Source organism: Misgurnus anguillicaudatus, chromosome 19 (assembly GCF_027580225.2).
Source record: "Misgurnus anguillicaudatus chromosome 19, ASM2758022v2, whole genome shotgun sequence".
Classification (NCBI taxonomy): Eukaryota; Metazoa; Chordata; class Actinopteri; order Cypriniformes; family Cobitidae; genus Misgurnus; species Misgurnus anguillicaudatus.
The window spans coordinates 4,084,704-4,093,488 of NC_073355.2; positions in this window are offsets into that span (position 1 = coordinate 4,084,704).

Genomic DNA, 8,785 nt, shown 5'->3' on the forward strand with positions numbered 1-8,785 from the left:
TCAATAAAGTCACTGGCCCAAAAGAGACCCTTTGTTGCTGCCCTACATACCAAACAGACATAATGGGCAGTAAGTAAGTTGTGATCTAGAAGAAATTATTTAAAACACCCAAAGCTCTACTGAAATAGATTATCCTGTTTAAAGTTTCTATTGATGTTGTTTTTTTGGAATTTATTGGATTTTTTTTAAAGGGGACTTTTCACAATACTTTTTTAAGATGTCAAATAAATCTTTGGTGTCCCCAGAGTACATATGTGAAGGTTTAGCTCAAAATATCATATAGATAGTTTATTATAGCAAGTTAAAATTGTCACTTTGTAGGTGTGTGCAAAAATGTGCCGTTTTGGGTGTGTCATTTAACATGCAAATTAGCTGATCTCTGTCCTAAATGGCAGTGCTGTGGTTGGATAGTGCAGATTAAGAGGCAGTATTATCCCCTTCTGACATCACCAGGGGAGCCAAATTTCAATGATCTATTTTTTCATATGCTTGTGGAGAATGGTTTAACAAAACTAAGTTACTGAGTTGATCTTATTCACATTTTCTAGGTTGATAAAAGCACTAGGGACCCAATTATAGCTCTTAAACATGGAAAAAGTCAGATTTTCATGGTATGTCCCCTTTAAATTTTGGTGTATAATATTTAATATATGATATTATGTTTTGGTTATAGTGCTCCTCCATTACCTTTTGAACAAATCAGTAAACCTTATCATTGTATTAATGACATTTACTTTATTTATCTTTTTTATACGCTTGAGCTCTGCTCGTGCCACAGTTAGAACAGAAGCTGGGCAAATAACAGGTAATTGTGACGGGTTGCTTAATATACTGGGAAAAAAAGTGTACTTCATGTTTGATAAAATCATCCCGTGTTACGCCTATTTCACACATTCTCCATATGCAGACGGTTTTTTTACGTGCCCATGTAAACGGGTTAGAGCTTTCACAAATGATACGTATGCGGTCTGTCCGGTCCGTTGCAGATGTGGTGCGGTGCAGCAGTGCTGCGATCATTTCCGCAGCGAGTCTATTTTTGCTGTGCTGCGCACAAGCTTCGCGTGCTTATTTAAAGTGATAACGCATGTTTTGTGGTCAAAATGAACACGGATTTACACAAAAATGCAGTGATTTCACCATAAATGGATTTAAATAAAGTTTTTCAGTAGTTTTTTCTGTAATCTTAGATGTTTAATCCCCCTATGAAGCAATTAAAGCAATATTCTACCGTGTTTATATTGAGTGAGAGAGGTTCCTCTATGCAGACAGTGACAATCACGTGACATGCAGGTGGTCCATAAACTTAGTGAACGAGACGGCAATGCGATGGATGATATTTGGCTAATTATTGAGGTAGAGAAATACAAAGTGATGTATGACCCCAGGACTTTTTGTTTAAAGACCTGAATACCAAAGAAAAGGCATGGGAGATAGTTTAATCGGCCATTGGAATGGAGGGTAAGTTATTGTCACAGGTCGTAGAAGCGGACCGCCCCTGTCGCGGGTCACGCTCCTTCTATTTCCACCCCGAGGAGGTCCCAAAACACCCCAATGACCAGACAGGCAAAGAACTAAAATTTAACAACTTTTATTAAATATTAAAAGAACAGGTAGGGGGGATTAAATACAAAAAAAAGTCTCAGTCTTGATTCTCATGGCAGGGGGACTTCACTTGGGCTTACAGATGTACCACACAATATGCTGGCGTTGCTTCTGGGCTTGGGTAAGTACTATGCAGGTAACTGAGGCTTCACTTGGGCTTACGGGTGTACCACACAATATGCTGGCGTTGCTTCTGGGCTTGGGTAAGTACTATGCAGGTAACTGGGGCTCTACTTGGGCTTTCAGGCAGGCATGCAACATAGGGCGATGGCGATGAGAGCTGCTGCGTTGGACCGAACGCGGCCTCCGCTGGTGTTACCACACAGGTAAGTACAGGTACGATGTTTAGCCCGGGGTATGCTACACTGGGTGGATGCGAATGCTTCCCTCTCCTCTCCTCCGACCAACAGGACAAGAGATCTAGACAGGGGCGAACCTTTGGAGATGCTCCACACAGGTAGTTATGCACACACACACACTGATTGTCTTTCACAGCAGCCAATTTTACCATTTCTATTTCCCAAGGTATTCACACTGTTCCTACTTCGTCACACCGCCACGTGGAAGGGGGAAAAGAGTCAGGATGTCGCCAACGGCATATACATAAAGATGGTTACTTCAACAGCCTCAGTGTTCACTTCTTACACAGGGTTTCGTCTGGCCTGAAAGGTGGGTTTTGACGACACAAACACAGCACAACACTGCAGTTCTGAAGTGAATACACTTACAGCAAAGGACACGGACTCACCCACTGCACTCCACACACTCTTCGTGAATTTAAGGTCAAAACCACAACAGACTGAAGACTCGTCTTGGAGATCGCTGAAGCACTGATGTAGTGAATATTTGAGGATAAACGTCGCCGCCGCGGCACCCCCGCGTCTTCCTTCGCTCCTGTTCCCGGCTCACCCACGCTCTTCCTCCACGGTGGGGCTGCTCACGTCCTACGCCACAACTTCCACAAGACTCAAAGATCATTCACTTAAGATGATTATGTTGATTTATAATGTTTGGAATTACTCACGCTGAACTTAACACAGGCTCTCTCTTCCTTTCTCTTTCAGCTTCTGGATCGCTGTCCTGCTGCCGCGCGACTTCAGCCGAACGGCCTCCCTCGGTAGCACTTCCGGTTAGTCTTCCTGTTACAATAGCTCAGAGTCTATTATACACGTCGATAGGATTTCTCATAACTAAACATAGCCCATAGTATACTCAGCCCAATCTTCCTGAATCCTTCTTCACCCAGTCCACAGTAACTTCCGCCTTTTGTCCGCTGCACTCGCCCGAATGCTCCGACTCACCGTCACGGCTAGAATGAACTGCCCCGCCGTTCGTCTTCCTCGGCCCCGTCTTCTTTCCGCTCGCTTACGTGCGTTTGCCGGATCAACGGGCCTTCCGACTCTCTAGCGGGGAGCCGATCTCATCCGCCCTTGGCGGAAATAAACTCAACCCAAGTCAACCGCGCTTTTCCTGTGTTCCTGATGCACTATTTGTATCTTTCCTCTCCACTGCATTGCCCAATCAAACCTTGCCATGCTGATCATCCACACCTGTGACTAATAACACCCCATTTGAGTTGCCATGGGGAACCAAGAAGTGACGGGTGTTTGTAAAATTCGGTCCGGGCGGAACCTCTCCTCTCACTTTTGGTTCCGCCCTAAAAGTCACTCCGTGACATCATTTTAAAACTTTTAATAGGCTATGCTAGTAAAATTTCACGTTAGACAAGCATCATATGAATTAGCATCTTAACTACAAAAACTCTAAATCAAAACTACTAAACTATAATTTAATTTGTATGTTTTTTCAGCTATTGTGTTTAATCCTGAAAAAGTCGAAATGTAACAGAAATTTAGAATTTGGTGCCTATTTGACCGAGAAAAGACAGAACGTGACTTCAGGGTGCATTTGTATGGAAAACAACAACTCCCACAAAGCACAGCTCTCCAAGCCACTCCCATTAATCCAGAACACCACTCAGACATGCTATTGTGTACCTGCATGTCACATTAGTATAAGAAAATAGAAACACTCACTTTATAGTTAGACATCTGTTTATCCCTGCAGGGTTTTGCTGTCGTTTCCAGTTTAGGATTCTAAAATATGTATACAGGACGCCGCTGTCCACATACGGTATGAAGCTTGGGTGGTTGGTTCAACACAAACGAATTGTGTCGTAGGAGCAGTTTCTTAATTATTTTTGATAGTGCTTGACCAAACGTGTAAATAATCCCAACGAAGAAAATGCCTGCACACAAACGCGTCCACCACACAATATGTTTACCCCACAGATGCGCCTTGGTTCAGCGCCTGTGCTCGTGAGCCGAAACGTGTCTGTGAACAAACATGCTCAAAGTACGTCTCTTCCCAAGGACCATTCACCACACAAACGTCCATATCCTGATCTGATGCAAAAATTTCATCCAGAAGGCGCACAGTGAGAGTACAGGGACTACTATTCCATCCAAGCTCGAGCCAGTCCGGGCTCCTCTTTGCAGCAGAGGCCGAGGCTGCTGCCTCCTCCCCAGGCTCTTCTACACAGCAGAGGCCAAGTCTGCGGCATCCTCCTCTGGCTTCTCCCTGAAGCTCTTCGTTGTATTGGGGCTCATAAAGGTAGCCACGAACAGCGGATTAGAGCATCACGCTTAAGAAATCACCCTCTTCTATATCATATTAATTACATTCCGCTATTATTGTAAGATGAAGCCTGGCTCGCTCCACAATGTCTGTTAGCTTAGCTTACAAAAACATGGCGCCTGTATCGATTCTTTTCGCGTATGTTCGTAAGTCCCACCCACTGATTTGTAATAGGTCTGTAGCATGAGTGGGTCCCACCCATAGCCCCGATCCCACACACCAACCCCCCCCAAAAAAATAATTAGGAATGTTTGTCGTGTTTGTAGACTTACACCCTCGACAAAGATATAGCACTTCCTTCTTTCAATGACGCAAGATGACAATTTTTACATCGTTGAAAGAAGGAAGTGCAACACTGAAATCTGTATTTCTCCCGTCTCAGGGGAAACTGAGGGAATGATGCATGACCATTCAAAAACATGACTGGGTTTCTAACTATAGAAAACTTAATGCAAATGGGTGAAGTGTCACTTTAAGAAAAGTGACAAGTGTTGCAATTTTTTGATCGTTTATTCACTTTTACACCAGTAGTGTTAATTTTTGTTCTCAGTAAGCAAAACTATTTACAAAGTTCACACAATAAACACAGTATTTTACACATGTAAAAGGTTGATGTCAAACCCTAGATCAGGGCCGGAGCACTACAGAGTTTAGGTTCAACCCTAATCAAACTTACCCGCCTGTGATTTTCTAGTGATCATGAAGACCTTTATTAGCTTGCTCAGGTGTGTTTAATCAAGGTTGGAGCTAAACTCTGCAGTGCTGTGGCTTTCCAGGGTAAGATTTGGGGAATCTTGCCCTAGATCGTACTTGTTTGCCAGGACACATGGCCTTCAGGGGAGCTGAAAAATGTGCAAAGCATCTCTACATCCCCTATTTCCACCCATATTTCTCACATCTTGTAGCACTTCCCCTTTTTCTTCTGCCTCATCTAGCCATCCTTTGGTTTTCTGAAGGATTTATTAAAACTTTATTAAAAGCAATTTTTGTGTGAACATATCTTTGAACACCCCTGACCACTCGGTGAGTTTCACTTCTTTGTAAACGAAAGTCTAATGCATTTTAGGAAGGATTGTTCCAGTGCACCTATACAGCCATTGTAGATGTGGGAGGTGAAACAACAAACACTCGAAAATTCTCGGGGCAGCTCGATAAGTCGAAATTTCAGTCAAAACCGTTCTATTTCATCATAAACAATCTGAAAACAGGCCTTTAAGTGTAAAATACCAAACTTGTCCTTTAATAGTCACCCTAGTATGGAGTACTCTCCATCTGGATGACAAAATACCGAAGGCACACTCCACAACCATCCTAGCCCGAGATAGTCTATAATTGAAGATTCTTCTCCAATGTGGGATACGAGTTCCAGGAAATGGCCTCATCAGATGTGTCTTTAGGGGAAATGCAGCATCTCCTACCATGGTGTATGGCATTGGACCCTGTGCACCTGACCCTGGCAATGGGCAGTCTGCTGGCACAGACAAACTTTTGTCCTCCATTCCACATTCTAGTGCTGAGCTACTTGTTCTTCCAAATCACTTGTTTTTCCAAAGTCACCCACTTGTACATATGTAAATCTATAGTCAGCATCAGCCAGTGCTATGAGAACAATAGAAAATGTTCTCTTATAGTTAAAAATCATGCTTGGAAAATTCAATGTTTCCCAAAATTAGAAGCAATTTATCTCCACATGACTTTAGTTGTTTTAGGAAACTGTGATGCCATCATTCTTCTCTCTATAGCTCTGCAGGTCATGTGTACAGATTCAAACACAGTGCTTGTCCCTAGTCTGTACTGGAAAATGTGAAGCTGCTAAAGCTTTCCCCAGTTCCAAGATCTGAAAAGAAAAAAGGCAAATTGTTTATAGATGTTTATTGTTATACATCTTTCCAGTTAGTGAATACAAGAGGAGATGGAGACTGCTAAGAGATGCTTTTGTCAGAAATAAAAAGCAAAAACAAAACCAAGTGGTTCTGCTGGAGGCTCAATTAAAGAGTGGAAATATGAAAAAGTGATGTCGTTCCTGTTGCCACATATGCAGACAAGAAGGTTAGTATGTCAGTATAAAGTTAACAATTGTTTATTATTACATTTTCACTTAAAAAATGTTTTTATTTCAGTCTCCATAACTACATGTTTGTAATTGTACATATAAATTGCATCATTTAATTATTAAATTCTGTTCTTTCAGTTCCAAAAACACTTTACAACCTGAAGAGCCACTAAATATGTCAATGACAGAGGGGGATGTAGAGCTTGAATTATGTCAGATAAATAGATCGTACAGTTCTTTGGCACAGAGGTCTGAAACGCACACAACAGGAAGCCAAGTAGTCTCACCGCCTACACCACCTCCAGGCACCTCCACTCCTCCACTATCTTCACAGCTAGCTGGACCCCAATCACACATCCAAGAGTTGAGGCAATAAGGAGTAAAGACAAACACAGAAAAGAAGAAGAGCACCAGCACAAATACCACTGAACAACAGCTTCTGGATATTATAACCCAACCTATAACTCCAGCTTCACATACCAACACATGAGGATAAAATGTACTATTTTGCCCTCAGTTTACTTGACAGGTTTCAACCCAGGAACAGAAACAGGGCACAACTGCATATCCTAAGCTACCTAACTGATCTGGAAGAGGAAGAAAACCAACAACCATCACCCTCCCTGTGTTTACACAGATCCAGCCTGTAGAAAGAAGGGGATTTCAGCCATTTCACCCTACCCCCTCCAGCCATAAACCCCAGACATCACATACCCACCTTTTGCCACCTCCCCAACAAACTTCCAACCTCACAGACCAGAAAAGGGTCCTGGTCCAGTTTACCACCCATTTTATAAGGTTTTATGTTGTTACTGAGTGCTAAAATACTTTTTTGTTAGTTAATAATAGTAAGTATTGTATAACATTCTTTGGTGTGTATTGTTATTTATTTTTATTTTTATTTAACCTTTATTTTACCACATTGAGATCAATTTCTCATTTAAAATGGTGACCTGGCCAAGATAAAGCGCCGAGTGCAGACAGCAAATAATTACACATAAATAACAAAGGACAAAGTAACAAAACAATACAATATACAGATCTCCTAAAAATCGACCCCAGAAAATAAGTGACTGACTACTACAAAGGTAAGTAATCTAAGTTAAAAAGGCAATGACATACAAACAACATAATAAAAGCCATTACTGAGGTAGCTTAATCTAGCGAAAAGTGACAGTGCAAAATTTCATTGGCATGGATTCGCATAATGACCAAACTATGGATAAAAAGACTCATAGTACACCACAGAGATATATGCTCCCTACAAACTCGACCAATGAAGGCATAAAAAATTATGAAAACATATCTCAGACCATTCACATAAAATGCGAACATACTAGAACCGCATGCAAGCAAACAAGTTCAAATAAGCGGATGAAAATATGCAAATAAAAGTATTATTAGTCATTATCACTATAAAGTGCATTTTGCTGTTCTCATCAGAATCACTCAGTCATCATGAATATAATCAAATAATGACAAAAATATTGAAAATTGAATGAAATAATGAAATTCTAAGGTTTTATTATAAATGGCCAAACATTTACACAGATATAAATACAACGATTAGTCTTTTGAAATATGTTTTTCTAATTTTTGGCATGTCCCAGACACTGCTCAGCTAACTTTAGTGTAAAAAGTAAATAAATGACATACAATTCAAAAACTTTTAGATTTTTCTTATTGCCTTCAACAAGTTATTTGATAGAATAAGTCATTTTTATAATTTATATTTCGTTTTCATAATAATATTAAGCAGTTGTACATGTCCCTGAAATTGCTGCCCACCCTGTCATTTTTTGAGTAAATTCATCTCATATTATCTTGTGGTAAAGGAAAAAAAATATTAAGGTTATTTATGAATTGACAGAATTGATATGGAAATGTACTTTATTGTTAACATTAATTAACGAATGGAATTGTGTTTCATACATCCACTGATATTTGGAGATATATTAATAATGGACATAATTAAATGTATAGTATTTAGTCCAATCACAAATAGCAATCCATTTTATTAAAAAGAAAACATACATTATCTAAGACATAAATAGACAGCATAAATATTCGCGACTGTAAATGTAATAAAATAAGTGCGTTAACATTGTAATATTATGCAAAATTATGCTTCCACGCCCGCTGCAAGCTCGTCACAAGTGCACGAATGCGCAGACATCCTCTGAAGCTTCGTATCATTAACTAAAACTAACCATGCAACATAACCTACTTTCTTACACCTCCGAGTTGGCCATTTTATTATTATAAATATTTTCAATGTTATTTAAATGTTTACCTGCATAACAATGGCCCATGTCACACTGCAAAACGTATAAACAGTATTTTTTAAGTGTTTTTAAATTGTTATTCAACTGATATAATTTTTAAAACAATATTTATAATATTTTATATTACTTCTAGAAATTCGCTGACAAAGATAAGATTTACATTCAAGTCCGCGAAAGATTTTATTTTGAAAGCAGCTGCATTGTGTGA